This window comes from Triturus cristatus, chromosome 3_2, assembly GCF_964204655.1.
Source record: "Triturus cristatus chromosome 3_2, aTriCri1.1, whole genome shotgun sequence".
NCBI lineage: Eukaryota > Metazoa > Chordata > Amphibia > Caudata > Salamandridae > Triturus > Triturus cristatus.
The window spans coordinates 92,893,464-92,909,390 of NC_140584.1; the positions used below are offsets into that span (position 1 = coordinate 92,893,464).

The 15,927-nt window shown below is 47.8% G+C and overlaps 1 protein-coding gene across 1 annotated transcript in view; it reads left to right on the top strand.

Annotated features, from left to right (window-relative positions):
* The window catches only part of ADCY5 (adenylate cyclase 5), a 1,541,762-nt gene that overhangs the window by 1,381,564 nt on the left and 144,271 nt on the right, over positions 1-15,927 (top strand). The gene's annotated exons all lie outside the window — the stretch shown is intronic.

The following is a 15,927-nucleotide window of genomic DNA, read 5'->3' on the forward strand; positions in this document are numbered from 1 at the left end:
CAACTCTTCGTGGGGGATGTTGAAGTGAAGAAGGGACAGGCTGTACAGATAAGCACCATCTCACAATGGAGCATACTCTATATCAAGATCTGCTACCCATTGGCTAAAAAAGCAACCCTCAGAGGGATTGTGTACTCATTCCATTAGAGTTAAAGCTGCAATCACTGCGTCTTCCAAACACCAACTTGGGCATCTTTGCACACATTTACCAAACACGACTGTCTGGACAGTCAGTTCCGTCTGGATAGGCACTTTGCCCGTTCGGTCCTGCAGGAGTTCCCTGTGTGAAATTGGTCCTCAAGCCAATTTTCAGAGAGGCATTTCTTGGATAGCTATTCAAAGGTAAGTAATCTGTGGTTAGAGAACTCTATCAGATGAACAAGTTACTTACCTTATCTGGTAGCAAATCTATCTAGCCTCACATTCCTTACCAATCGAACCATTATCCCCCCCCCCCCCCCCCCCGCCTGTGAATAGATTTCTAGGGACAAGGCTTTCCTTTGCAGGCCCCTAGTTTTCCACACCAGTGATTAGTGTACTTGGTGGCTCTGCGCTTCTGTTGTGACAAGTCATGAAAAGTAACTGATAACAGCGCATTGCCTATATAGGCACCGCGAATGTTACTTCCGGCATAGATGATGCGATGCAGAGCCAAACTACACCACCTACCGTCGCGCGGGGGTACTGCTCACGAAAAAAAATCCAGATTCAGTCGTATGCGTGGGGGTAATTCAAAGGTATAAGGAATCTGTGGCTAAAGAGTCTCCACCATATAAAACTTTACCAAAGGTAAGGAAGTTGATCTTTATGTTGAGACTTCTATTGTTTAACAAAATCAGTGCAGATGTCCGAGTGTAAACCGAGAGCCACAGAATTGAATCCAGATTGTTTCAGGGGGGAATAGTGATGGGTATTTTAGCGCTACAATGCCTGTGACAGAAATCACTGTGAATATGAAAGTCATTATTTTGAACTTGCATTGCACACAATATAAGTTAGTCTGCCACAAAATGCATGAAAAGATTTAGGTCCAAAATAAAAAGAAGCGCTTCCAAAGCTCATTTCATATATACGCGACTGTACTTATTCCAAACATCTATTATGCCTGCCCCTTAAAAGCGCCCACTCCACAGCTCAGCTGGTAACACCATTACAGTACCTCTCACAAAGAATATATTTTTGTCATCACAAGCTTCAAGTGAACTCCATAACTTAAGCCAGTTCCACCTTCCAAGCAGACTTACATTAGTAGATTAACGAACTGCACACATTTACATTTATTTCAGGCAGCGGGCAGGCTGGCAAGAAGGTTGTTTTTTCGTTTAGCTGTCTGCCCCATCATCAACTTCACAGCACAGGAGTCCCTCTCCCTTCTATTCATAGCCGAGGCATCTCAACTGTCAGACTTTTAACAGAATGTAGGGGATCTGTTTTTGTTAAATTAAAAAAGTGTGTGCATGTCGTGACTCTCAGATCCCCCCTACTTCGACCTCTGGTTTTATATATACCATCTAATGCAGACGTTAAGGCCGAGGTAGAGAGATATAAAACGATTTCTCAGAAATCATGCGTTGTGATCGATTGAGGCATTTGGTATCTGGTCTCTTTACTCAACCGACAACTTTGCCACCAGGCCATACTCCATGGTGTGACGTGTTGTCGGATCTGCTTCTGATTATAAGCAAGTTGTCCCTATCCCACAAGGCCAGCGTCCCTAGCGCCCTCGCTCTGAGTCACCACTATGGGCTACCACTGTGCTATTTTTGCATGATCTGCTGTTTAATCACCAAACACTAAGCTCTCGCTTTTGCAGTTATGACTGAGAGCTGTATAGTCGCCATGGAGAGGGAAAGCCATGGTTGGCTGCCTGTCAGGGCAGAAGAAATCCGGTGAGATACATTTCAGCATCAAAGCAACCAAGTGCATAACAAAGGTGTCATGGACCACAATGCATGGATAGAAGATGAACCCCGAAACCTGGTAGGATTGTGAAAGACAGCTATGACTGGGTTGCAGCGGGACCCTCTTCACTACCACTGCATCTGTTGTGCAGCTTAACTTTGCAAGCAGGAAAAACACTGTTGAGTTGTAGCACCCACACACATCGACTCCTTTGATTCCCAATGACCACCTACATTAGTCTTTAAATAATTCCTGCTTACATAGTGAAACCCCGAAACCGGTCCTAGGATGCTTGTTTCCAGTCCAGGGAGGACCTGGCCTAGCAGTTCGGGCTGGACTGTTTCCATTGGGCACAGGGTCAAGACTGATTTGCAAATGGCTGGGTCCAAACTGGAATGGTATTGTGAGCAAAAAAACAATGGATTTAGGCCCAGATCTCTGTACTGGGGTGAATGTATGACATTGTTCTGCATTCTGTCCATCAATAGTTCTTTTTGCATTTGTCACCCCGAGTGGGACGGGTATGCTCAGACGTGAGTCCCGTGCTCTCCATGCCACTGGAATCAAGCTATCCTGGCTGAAGAGGGGTGAAACCCCCAAACCAGTACTAGGATGCTTGTTTCCAGTCCAGGGAGGACTTGGTCTGGCAGTTCGGGCTGGACTGTTCCCATGAGGCACAGGGTCAAGACTGATTTGCATATGGCTGGGTTCAAACTGGAATGGCATGGTGAGCAAAAAAACGATGGATTTAGGCCCAGATCTCTGTACTGGGGTGAATGTATGACATTGTTCTGCATTCTGTCCATCAGTAGTTCTTTTTACATAGTGATGCATGAGACGTCCCTTGGGGTTCGGGTTCCCATGGTCCACGCATGCCTGCGTGCTTGCATGTGTTCTCCCACTGCACTATCGTAGCTGCAGTTTCCACTAGAGTTTATACTCAGAGTTGTCTACCCCCCAGTGTAGATGTAGTCCTCAAAAGAGTACTGTGCGAACCAGCATGCATTAGGAGAACTGGTCCAGGCATGGATTGTGCTCGTGAAAAGATGACAAAGACGTGTGGAAATCTTCCAGTAGTTTAATCAGGATACCAAGAATAGGACCACGGTTATACAGCAACACAGCATCTCAGCAGTGACACAGCTTTCAACTGCCAAAGCTCCCCCAGTTCCAGAACCTCCCCCGCAGCTCATCCCTGGACACCTGGAATGTACACATGCATTCCAGACCCAAGAGGAGAAAGCAAGATAGGACAAGAAAGGGAAGAACAAAAGAGACATGGTAGCCCACAACACATCCCCTACCCTTAAAATAAAGGATGAATAACTTATGTGAGAAATAAAATGCAAGAAACAGAACATATAGGATCAAAATTATTCCTTAACAACAAAAGGAATAAGAAGTGGCAAAAACAAAATATACACTTCAAGACATATGATAATCTTTATGCCAATTCGGCCTACATCTTAACCTCCTACAAGTGCCGGAACCAGAAGCACATGTAGTAGCATTATCGTAGACCTCCTTGGAACCTGATTCACATGCCTGGTCAGATTCACGAGCATCAACACCAGGTTCCCACTTAACCAACCTAGACATGCTCCATACTTCACCAGAGTCCAGCACAACCACATTCCTCCTGACCTCCCTGATGACAAAAGGACCCATAAACCTTGGACGCCCCTTCTTCAACAGACCAGGATTCCTGATCAAAACTTCATCCCCAACACACCAGCGTCTAAGGAATGTGGAATTCCTTTGATCAAATCTGCGCTTATACTCCCTTTGATAGACTCTTCTTTTCACATCTACCTGCTCATCCATCCTCAAATCATTCACATCCAGTTTCAACCAAGCAGGACTCAGCTTGTCATGAGCCTTCCTCCCTCTCAAAATAGAAAAAGGAGAAACAGAAGTCAACCAATTCGGGGTAGTACGATGAGCCCACCACGTTTCCCTGAGCATCTTCTTAAGAGAAGTTCTAGTCTGCAGAGCCCTCTGGGCACAACATTTAACCAATTTGTTCATGCTCTCCGCAAGACCATTAGCTTGCGGAGATTACAAAGCTGTCTTGAAATGAATGATAGTCAACTCCTTTAAGAATCTGGACATCTCATGTGAGACAAATTGCACCCCATTATCAGTGATAAGGTATTTTGGAATGCCTTCTCTAGAAAACTCCTCAGAAAGGAATTCAATAACAGTCCGAGTATTTACAACAGAGACACATTTAGTGACTACCCATTTAGAGGTGTAGTCCACCAAAAGCAACACATAACGCTCATCAGGAGGAAAAAGCTCAAAAGGTCCAGAAATATCCAAACCCAACTTGGACCATGGCTCAGAAGGAACATCTACAGGTGAAAGAGGCGCAACCCGAGTCTTTTTACTCTTGTCACTGTTTGCACATTCCCAGCAATCTTTGACAGCATCTTCCAACTGTCGATCCATCGCTGGCCACCAGTACCACTCACGCACCCTGGCTTTGGTCAGATTTCTCCCCAAATGCCCCTCATGTGCCAAATTGACAATCTTTCCCCTGAGCCCTTGTGGAGGTATTACACGATTGCCTCTTAATAGTTTTTCATCAAAAACACTCAGTTCATCCTTTACATTAAGAAAAGGTCTCAAGGACTCCGGTACCTCCCTGTCCATAGGCCAACCCTTGACCGAATACTCCTTGAGCATCTCCAAATCTCTGTCCTCATGAGAATTAGAAGACCACTCCACAGAATCAACCGCAGATTCATGCACCCATGCCACCAAAGAGTTTTCCACCTCCACCCCTGCCTGTTCCAACGGCAACCTTGAAAGACAATCAGCTATCGCATTCCTCGCACCTTGCACATACTCAACCACAAAATTAAATTCCATTAACCCTTCCATCCAACGCTTGATCCTAGGTGAGATATTATCAGATTCCCTGCAGGTGAAAACTTGACACAAAGGACGGTGATCAGTTCTAATAACAATAGGTATGCCCCAAAGGTAAAACTTAAAGTGATGTATAGCCCAGAAAACCGCCAATGCCTCCCGCTCAATCACAGAGTAGCGTTCCTCCTCACCCTTGAGTGAACGAGACGCAAAGGCAATTACTCTGGATTCACCATTCACAACTTGTGATAAAACCGCCCCCAACCCCAGTATGCTAGCATCAGTGCACAGCACAGTTTTCTTGCAAGCATCAAAATGCCCCAAAGTCGGCATACAACCAATCTTGCTTTTAATAGAATCAAAGGCAGAAGAACAATCACTAGACCATGAAAACTGCACCCCTTTCTTGAGCAGCAACCTAAGGGGAGATGCAATCGCCGCAAAATTTGGAACAAATTTGGAGCAAAATTCTGCAAGACCCAAAAAAGATCGTACTTGATCTTTGTTGATAGGCACAGGAGCCTTCACAATACTCTCAGCCAGATCCAATTTAGGACTAATTCCACCAGCAGAGATGGTATGTCCCAAATAACTTACAGATGACACTCCAAATTTACACTTTTCCTTTTTGATAACTAGACCAGCCTCTTGCAGCCTCAGTAGAACCATCCATAAATGTTCATCATGTTCCTCTTGGTCTCTCCCATACACCAGGATATCATCTTGGAAGATAAGAACCTTCGACAACCCTTCAAGCACCTTATTCATGACCCTCTGGAAACATGCCGCAGCAGAAGCGAGGCCAAAAGGCATACGAACAAATCTAAAAGCACCCAGAGGTGTCACAAAAGATGTCAAGTGTCTCGAATCTGGATGGAGTAGAACCTGATGGTATGCAGAAGACAGATCCATAACACTAAAACACTTAGCATCCTTGATAAGAGCAAGGGTCTCAGAGATGTTGGGCAAAGGTTGTCTGTCAACCCAAATGTGCTTATTAAGTCCGCGCAAGTCCACACACATGCGGATCCGCTTGCCACCATCCTTGGGAGCTAAAACGATTGGGGCCAACCATTCAGAACACTCAATTTCCTCGATGACTCCCAAGACCAACAACTTATCAAGTTCATGCTTTAAGGGCTCCATCATTAAATGAGGAACCTTCCTTACTCTGGAAACAAAAGGTTGAGCATTTTCTTTTAATATAATCTTATGTTCAAAGTTCCTAAGTAACCCCAACTCATCACTGAAAACTCTTGGAAAACATGAACTGATATCTTTGTTAGACAACACCTCTCGAGACAAAAGTAAAACTTTCTCTGGAGAGTTGGGATTCAAAGTAATCCCCATGTCCCTCTGGTGCCTCCAGCCCAGGAGAAGATCACCCCTCTTAGCCACATACACCTTCCCCACAGTTTCTCTGTCTTTATATTGAATTTTCCTGACTGCATATCCCAACACATCTATTCTGACACCACCATACCCCACAGGATTGATGTCAGGAGGAAACAACTCAATCTTGTCTAAACCAAAGACAGCATCCCAATTTGCATCACCCACCATAGTATAGGGTGAACCAGAATCAGTCAAAACAGGAAAAAGTTGACCACCAATCGATACTTCACATACAGGCATGTCTAAGTCATCACCATCCACAAGTCCATTCTCCTTGATACTACAAACAAACTTTTCCTCTTCATTGACATAACGTACCACTTGGTTGCCCTTGTATTGACAAACCCTTGCATAATGCCCCTTCTTGCCACACTTATTACAAGTCACAGATCTTGCAAAGCAGTTTGAACTATTGGGAAGATGCCTGTCACTACCACACCTAAAACACTTAAAACCAGGCCTGATATTCTTGAAACCACTCTGTTCGGAGTTAAAATTTTTAGAATTAGCTTGTTCTGACTCTTGAAATTTCCTTTCCTTGTCACTTACACTTCCTTTGAACCCAAGCTTATTTTCCTTAGGGTCATCTTTCTTCAAATCATTTTTTTAATCTCATGAATTGCTTTTTCATCAACCGAAGCATCATTAGCTTTCTCAGGCCTCATCTCCCGCACCCACATATTGGTGTTTTCCATCTCTTCAACAATGGCTAGGGTTTCCTTAAGATCAGGATTTTTTGCTAAAAGTTTCTGTTGGACTTTTACATCATTCGTACATCTCACAACTTGGTCTCTGATCAAGGAATCAGTCAATTGTTCAAACTCACAAGTGCGAGCCATCGTTTTCAAAGCCGCCACATAACTGTTAATTTTTTCTTGCTTACCCTGAACCCTGCTAAAAAACTTATGGCGTTCTAAAACCACATTAATTTTAGAACCAAAATGTCTTTCAAGCATCATGATGGACATATCATAAATATTCTCCGGTTCACCTTCCCCACGACCAAGAACAATTTAATCCAATCCATCGTATACATGTCTGCCCTCAACCCCCAAGTTATGTAACAACGTAGCTTGCTTGCGTACTGCTGAAAATTTCTCTCCCCCAATGGCCAACAAATAAGAATCAAACAAAGGTTTCCATCTCTTCCACGGCAAGATGGGGTCACCTTATTCCGAAAGAAATTGTGGAGGTTGTGACATGCTAGTAGCCATAGTGCAAAAGAGAGAAAAATAAATAAATAAAATAATATACACACCCAAGTTAAAATTTACATGAAAAGACCAACCATGTTGCTATTCTTGAATAATTTTGGTGAGTATCTCACTAAAACCATCAGTAAAACAGTACTTTAGCCAGCACAACAAAAGTTCAATAAGAAATATCCAAACAAACAAGGACGCAGTAAACTTGAAGTGTACACCGGAAATACTAGTAGCAATAATTCCAGAGATATGCTCACATAGGAAAGAGTCTCATCCCTCAATGTGCATGCATTTACCTAAACAATCAAATAGGCTTACTGGCTTAAAATGATTGTTCTCTAACTGTTCGAGGCATGTGGGCTGCTGAATTCATATCTGTGCATAGATCGCCGCCTAGTGTTGGGTCCGGATGTTTGCACGTTGTTGTCCTGGAAGAGTCTTCGAAGTATCCTTGGATAGGTGACTCCTCCCCTGGACTACAGTGCGCATGGGCATCCTCTCCATCCTCAGATTGTTTTTTTCCGCCATTGGGTTCGGATGTGCTATCTTAGCTCAAGTTAGGAAAAAATTTTGTCGAGGCCACAAGGCCTTTAGTTCGCGTCGGTACTGTTTATCGATCGGTTTTCGATACTCTCTGTTAGTTTACTAACTTTCAGCACCGACTTTGTTCGCATTTACCTGTCCATCAACTACTTCGACGATGGAATCGAGGACGCCATTCAAAAGGTGTCCGGTATGTAATGCGAAGTACCCACACATCGACGTCCATCCGGTGTGCAACAAATGCCTTTCGCCGGACCACGACGAGTCGACATGTATGGCCTGTGCCCGGTTCCGTTCAAAGAAGACTCTGCGGAATCGTCGAGCGGCGAGGCTCGAAGCGCAGCACGCGGCACCGGCCCCAGCTGACATCTTCGACGACGCGGACGACGTCGAAGAAGTTGAAGTCTTACCCTCCAGTCCCGTTTCCGACCAAGAACCCGGATCGGACGGGGCCGACGAGTCACTCTTCCACAGAGGTGAAGACGACACCGAGGTAGGAGACGACGAGGAGGCCTTAGGGGCCGAAGAGAGTAGCTCCGATGATGAACAAGGCCTACCTGTTCAAACCGAGAATTCACCAGTGCCACAGACTATGGCTCCGGTCGAGGGATCGCCTTCGGGCCTTACCCGAGACCTATCACGCAGTCCTTCGGCCCCGCCCTCGGGCCCGGCCTCGGACGTTCAGCGGCAGCCATTACCGCTTAAGCCAGCTGGTTTCCCTTCCACGAAACCGAAACCGAAAGCTGCTCAGGTTCCTACGAAACCGAAACTGAAAGTGGCGCTAGTCGGATCGAGGCCTTCAACACCTTCGACGCCGGCGCACCGTGTCGGCACCGACCGCACCAAGGGGGACTTCGGTGCCGAACTCGAGACGGGCGACATGGGAGTCGACAAACGGAAGAAGGCCATCGGCGCCGAAAAACCTGCTCGGTTACCGGCGTCGACGCCACCGACACCGAGGGCCGTCCCGCCTGCTACGCCTCGCAGCACTCCCTCGACGACACCGAAACCTCACGTGTCGAAGACGTCGACGGTGATCTCCGCACCTCGGCTCGATGCACCACGGGCGCAGAAGATATCTGCAGCCGCCTCGACGACCCTGGCGGGGGCCACGACCTCTAAGGCGCCCCGAGTACGGCCTGGCGCAATGCCAGGCTGCAAAACCAAGGCTGCCCTCCAGGACCAGTCGGGTTCGATCGATCCAGCGGTTTCGTCGGTGCCGACCAGCATTACCTTCGGCTTGCCTCCATCCACAATCCCGAAGGCGTTTCAACTCAGGACACAGGCCACCAAAACTGCGGTTACGCCTGTCGAGCCGTCTCCGTCACGCGTCATCGACGCCGACACTGGCAGGATGATTCTCCACGACCGAAGGATAACTTCGGAACCGCCATTGGAACCTTTCAGGATCCCGCTAAAGAGGAAGCTGCCTGTGGACACAGAACCTCTCCTGTATGAACCCTTTCATTCACCCTACCAGGATCCACACCGGGCCTCCCCCACACGCTCCGACACGGATGCATTGGAGGACTACATGGGTGAACAAGTCCCCTACCATGTGGACACGGACCCTGATGACCAGCAGGACCCTGACCAAACTTGGGGCGACCCTGCAGACCCCAGTGCACCTCTTGATGCACAGGACCCACAACTATATGGGGCAAAAACGTCACCCACAGAGGATACTGCGGCGTTCAACGCTCTGATTGAACGGGCGGCGAACAACCATGATGTACAGCTTCACTCTGATATCATCGAAGATGACTTTCTAATGGACACCTTTGCATCCTCAGAAAGACATGTAAAGACTCTGCCAATGTTGAAGGGGGTCCTTAAGCCAGCCACTGACATTTTCAGGGAACCCACCAGGGCACGAGTGATAAACCCCAGGATCGATAAGAAATACAGATCAGCACCTGGGGATCCTACTTACATCAGAGGACAATTACCACTCGACTCCATCGTTGTGGCGAATGCCCGCAAGAGGGCACACTCGCAGACAACGGGTGACGCTTCTCCCCCGGACAAGGAGTCCAAGGTGCTGGAGACCTCCGGCAAGCGAGTTGCCGCACAAGCTGCAAGCATATGGCGCATAGCTAACACTCAAGCGCTCCTCGCTCGCTACGATAGGGCGCACTATGACACAATGGAGCAACTCCTTCAACACCTCCCTGACCCCTACAAAGAAGGTGCAGAAATCCTTATCAGAGAGGGACAGCTACTCACAAATGCTGCCATCAAATGTGCACTAGACGCTGCTGACACGGCTGCCAGGGCCATCAACACTAGCGTCATCCTACGACGTCACGCCTGGCTACGTATCTCAGGATTCAAGCCTGAGGTACAAAACAATATCCTTAATCAGCCCGTCAACCCCGACTTTTTGTTCGGGCCTGAGGTTGACGCCACCCTCGAGAAGATAAAAAAGGACACGGACACTGCAAAGTCCATGGGCGCCCTACAAACTCAGTCCTTTCGGAGCGGCTCCTTTCGTCGCCCCGGAAACAAGGGAGCAGGCAGAGGACAGGGGTCACAACAAACATATAACAAGGGTAATACGCAGACCACCTACGATAAGAACACCCGAGGTGGCTATCGTGGCTCCAGTACCAAGGGCAGAGGACGTGGCTACGGCAACACCAGGTCCTCCCCCAAGAACAAGCAGTGACGCCCTCTCCCTTCCTCCCGACCACATAACACCTGTCGGGGGAAGGCTACAACGGTTCCTGTCCACGTGGAACTCCATCACCACGGACAGGTGGGTCAAAGATATTATAAACTACGGTTACTGTCTGGAGTTAACTTCCACTCCACCCACAATACCACCAAGAAACCGTCCTATGTCCTCAGAGCACTTGACGCTCTTACAGCAAGAGGTAGAAAGTATGCTTCTAAAAGGCGCTATCGAGGTCGTACCCGTCCACGAGCGGGGCACGGGGGTTTACTCCCTCTACTTCTTAATTCCAAAAAAGGACGGGTCGCTCAGGCCTATATTAGACCTGAGACCCCTGAACCAGTACATTCTTTCGGAGCACTTTCACATGCTCACTCTGCAGCAAGTCCTTCCGCTTCTCCAGCAGGGAGACTTCCTAGCATCACTGGACCTCAAGGATGCGTATTTTCACATACCCATCCACCCCTCACACAAAAAATACCTCAGGTTCACTGTTCAGGGGCAGCACTATCAGTTCAAAGTCCTTCCCTTCGGCGTGACAACAGCGCCCAGGGTTTTCACAAAGTGCCTAGCTACGGTGGCGGCACATTTACGGAGACAGCACATACACGTCTACCCCTACCTAGACGACTGGCTCGTTCAAGCGAGATCGGCCCAGCAATGTGCAAGCCACGTGTCCCGTACCATTCACCTTCTTCACAGTCTGGGATTCTCACTAAATTACCCAAAGTCTCATCTCCAGCCCGCACACGTACACCAGTACCTAGGTGCGACTATAGACACTCTGGCGGCCACAGCTCAGCCAAATTTAGTGAGGATCAACGGCATACAAGCGCTGATCTCCAAGTTCAGACCCAACCACTCGCTTCCAGCGCGAGTGTTTATGCAGTTGATAGGCATGATGGCCTCCTGCATCTTCATAGTCCCGCACGCGAGATTACATATGCGCCCACTTCAGGATTGCCTAGCACGTCAGTGGAATCAGGCTCAAGGACAGTTGAAAGACCTAGTGTTGGTGAGCGGTCGGGCATACAACTCTCTGCATTGGTGGAATCCACAAAACCTTTGCAAGGGCCGACCGTTCCAAGAGCCTGTTCCACAAATAGTACTGACAGCGGACGCGTCTCTCCAGGGATGGGGAGCTCATGTACTCCACTACACAGTGCAGGGACTATGGACGACACAACAGAAGAAGATGCACATCAACCTTCTGGAACTGATGGCAATCTTCCTGGCCATGAAGGCTTTCAAAGTACATCTGTGCAACAAGGTCGTGTTGATCCGGACGGACAACATGACCGCAATGTACTACATACAGAAGCAGGGAGGGACACACTCTCCACAGTTGTCTCATCTGGCTCAGAGCATGTGGAAGTGGGCCATTCAGAGGAACATGTTCCTCATGGCGGAACACCTCCCCGGCAAGGACAACCAGATGGCGGATCTGCTCAGCAGACACAGCCACCAGATGCACGAGTGGGAGTTACACCCATCGGTACTCCAACCGTACTTCCAGCAGTGGGGTCACCCAGAAATAGACCTATTCGCGACAAGCGAAAACGCAAAATGCCAAAGCTTCGCCGCCAGATTCCCACACCCGCAGTCGCAGGGCAATGCGATATGGATGAACTGGTCCGGCAAATTTGCGTACGCTTTTCCTCCAGCACCGTTGATACCGCTGGTGGCTCGCAAACTCCGACAACACTCCCTGACACTCGTCCTAGTTGCTCCCACGTGGGCACGCCAGCCGTGGTACACCACCTTCCTCGAACTTTCCGTGGTACCGCATCAAAGGCTGCGGATCAAACCCGCGCATTTGACGCAGAACCATGGAGAGGTTCAGCACCCAGATCCGCAACAGCTGAACCTGGCGATCTGGCTCCTGAAGTCCTAGAGTTTGGCTATCTCAATCTGCCACCTGACTGTATGGACATCATCAAGGAGGCCAGGAGACCCACTACAAGAGCTTGCTATGCAGCCAAATGGAAACGGTTCGTCATTTATTGCGGTAATAATGACATTAACCCGCTGGACGCATCCATCCACAACATCATATGTTACCTCTTACACCTATACCGATGCAATCTGGCGTACACCTCTATACGGGTCCATTTGACCGCAATATCAGCCTATCTGCAAACCAGGCAGCACCTCTCTCTCTTCAGAGTGCCTGCCATCAAAGCATTCTTGGAAGGACTCAAACGAGTCATTCCACCTAGTCACCCACCGGCTCCAATGTGGAACCTCAACTTGGTCCTCACACGCCTGATGGGTCCACCCTTTGAACCTCTACACTCATGCGAGATTCAATTCCTTACCTGGAAAGTAGCCTTCCTGGTAGCGATCACTTCCCTAAGAAGAGTTAGTGAACTCCAGGCACTAACCGTTCAAGAGCCATTTATTCAGGTTCACGCCAACAGGGTCGTACTACGTACCAACCCCAAATTCATGCCCAAGGTAATATCGCAGTTCCACATGAACCAGACTATTGAACTGCCCGTTTTCTTCCAAAACCCACAAACTGTTGCAGAGAGGGCATTACATACACTAGATGTACGGAGGGCCCTCATGTACTACATCGACAGGACTAAACCCTTCAGGAAGACAAAACAACTGTTCGTTGCCTTTGCCCCACACCACAAAGGTAACGCCATCTCCAAAGCAGGGGTAGCCAGATGGATAGTTAAGTGTATTCAAATCTGTTATCAAAAGGCAAAACGCACATTAACTATTCCACCACGAGCCCACTCAACACGCAAGTTGGGGGCTTCCATGGCCTTCCTAGGAAACATTCCCCTGCATGATATATGCAGAGCAGCCACATGGTCCACTACACACACATTTACAAAACACTATTGCGTAGATGTGCAGTCAAAACAGCAGGCAGCTGTAGGACAGGCTGTTCTCAAAACACTTTTTCAGACCGCTGCAGCTGGCACGGGTAGCCGCCGCCAATAGAGGGCACTGCTATGTATTCTATGCACAGATATGAATTCAGCAGCCCACATGCCTCGAACTGAATATGCTACTTACCAGTATGCATCTGTTCTTGGCATGTAGGGCTGCTGACATTCATATCGCCCTCCCTCCTCCCCGGCGCCTGTCGCAGCTGCAGCTCTCAGAATTATTGCAAGCATGGTCATCACTTTCTGTATCTACTCCATCACTGCCACAATGGCGAAAAACAATCTGAGGATGGAGAGGATGCCCATGCGCACTGTAGTCCAGGGGAGGAGTCACCTATCCAAGGATACTTCGAAGACTCTTCCAGGACAACAACGTGCAAACATCCGGACCCAACACTAGGCGGCGATCTATGCACAGATATGAATGTCAGCAGCCCTACATGCCAAGAACAGATGCATACTGGTAAGTAGCATATTCAATCTATATTTTAGTAGGCTACAACGAGGAGGTGTGCGCATCACCGCGCATGTACAAGCGATCAGCAAGGATTTTCAAAAAGAGCTCTCTTCTGCTAGCTCCGTAAATGCTGCTCAGTGTACTGTCACCTTACAAGCTCTCTCCTGTTGACTCCTGTAATGCTGCTCGGGGTACTGTCACTTCAAAAGCTCTCACAGAGGAAGTGTGCGCATCACCGCGCATGTTCCAGATATTAGCAACAGGATGAACACCACCGCGCATGTGTGAACAATCAGCCACAGGATGAACACGGAGACATGCGCATCACCGCGCATGTGTGAACGATCATCAACAGGAATTTAGACCGCCTCCATCCCGCTTTCACCAGTTATAACGCAAATGCGCTAGCTCTCAAATTCTTGGCTCCGTGTCACCCTTATTACCAATGCCCATGAGCCCCTTCAGGGTTGAACTGAGCATTCAGTGTCCAGTGAGACATAAAAAGATGGACCAGGATGACCCAAAGGTCAGCGTACATGTATGTGAAAAGTAACGCTTAATAGAGGAACCAGAGACCAGGGAAACACTAAAAGCAACAGTGGAGTCAGGATCCGAGGTGAACTGGTCCAGCCGTCAGAGAGCCCACAGCTGGACCAGTACCAGCCTTGAACACAAGCTGCATAACAGCACCACCTGCCTGTGGACAGCACCAACCTGGGAACCAGGGATACTAATGGAAACATATTCACACCAAGCAGATGGAGCATTTTGGCAACTAGTGAGAGTACTCATCAATACCATTGACTTTAAAACAATGCATGACAGATGCCAACTTAAAAACCAAGAGAATAAGTTGGCAAACAAATGCTTTTAGAAAGGCTTATTGGACGTCACGAAAGGACAAAGAAAGGGTGCTCCTACAGCCAGGAAGATCCAGGCCTGAAAAGGCAAACCGAGGACCACCAAGATAACTAAACCCTCACTGTCTGATCTGGTGGTAGATTCCTTAACCAAACCAAAATCTGTACTGGGATCAGTGGCACAATAGCCTTATCTTACTACTTGTGTCACCTGGAGCATCAAAAATCCTTGCACCTTTCCTGTCTACCCCTACGTATCTCTCCCAACTAGTCTACTACAACACCGCACCGGGTCCTCTTCGTTCGGCTACCCTTTGTTTCCTACAGGGCCAGTAGAAATATGCGGCACAGGATGACCAAATAATGCAGCAGGGTTGACCAGATTGTATATTATACAGAAAGAAAAGCAAAATTATGCGACGGAATGCACCTCATTTTGAAGCCATACTGCCTCACTATTTTGCCCTTTTTCAGATTAACACTGTATGGGCAAAGACTTAATCTCATTATTATCACTTTGACACCTAAATACGGCAATCAGCAACTGAAACGTCACCTGCCCCTGTGTGACAACATGCCTGTCACACTAATCAGCAGCACACCTGGTAGCATTTTTAGTAACTTTTGATCCATTTGAGCAAGAAACATTATTTTGTTAAATTCTGCAAAGTATGCCGAAGATGATGGATTAACTAGACTTGATATTTTATGCAATTCTACAATTTATTCGGAAAACACTGTGACTGGGGAATCACATACCTCTAGTAGGCCTTGACTGTGTCCTACTACACATATCCCTCACTACATGTACCTTTCCCCTTCTATGGTCAGGAAATGTAGGGGAGTCAGATGTGTGTGTGCGTAATTACACTAGTAGCCATTGAAGGTAAATCTCCACCTCTGTGGAAGTTTGCTATTTATATGTCGTTTACAAACTACGAGTTTGATTGTACTAATAGTAATTCTACGACTGTGGAGGCAGGCCTATCTTTAAATGTGCGGAGTCTCCGCCAGGAGTGCGGAGTCCCGCAGTCGTAAAATGTGTACATTTGATTTCTTCTGCACTTATCTAATCGCCTTACCTGTAATTATTGTAACCCTGTTAAAGTGT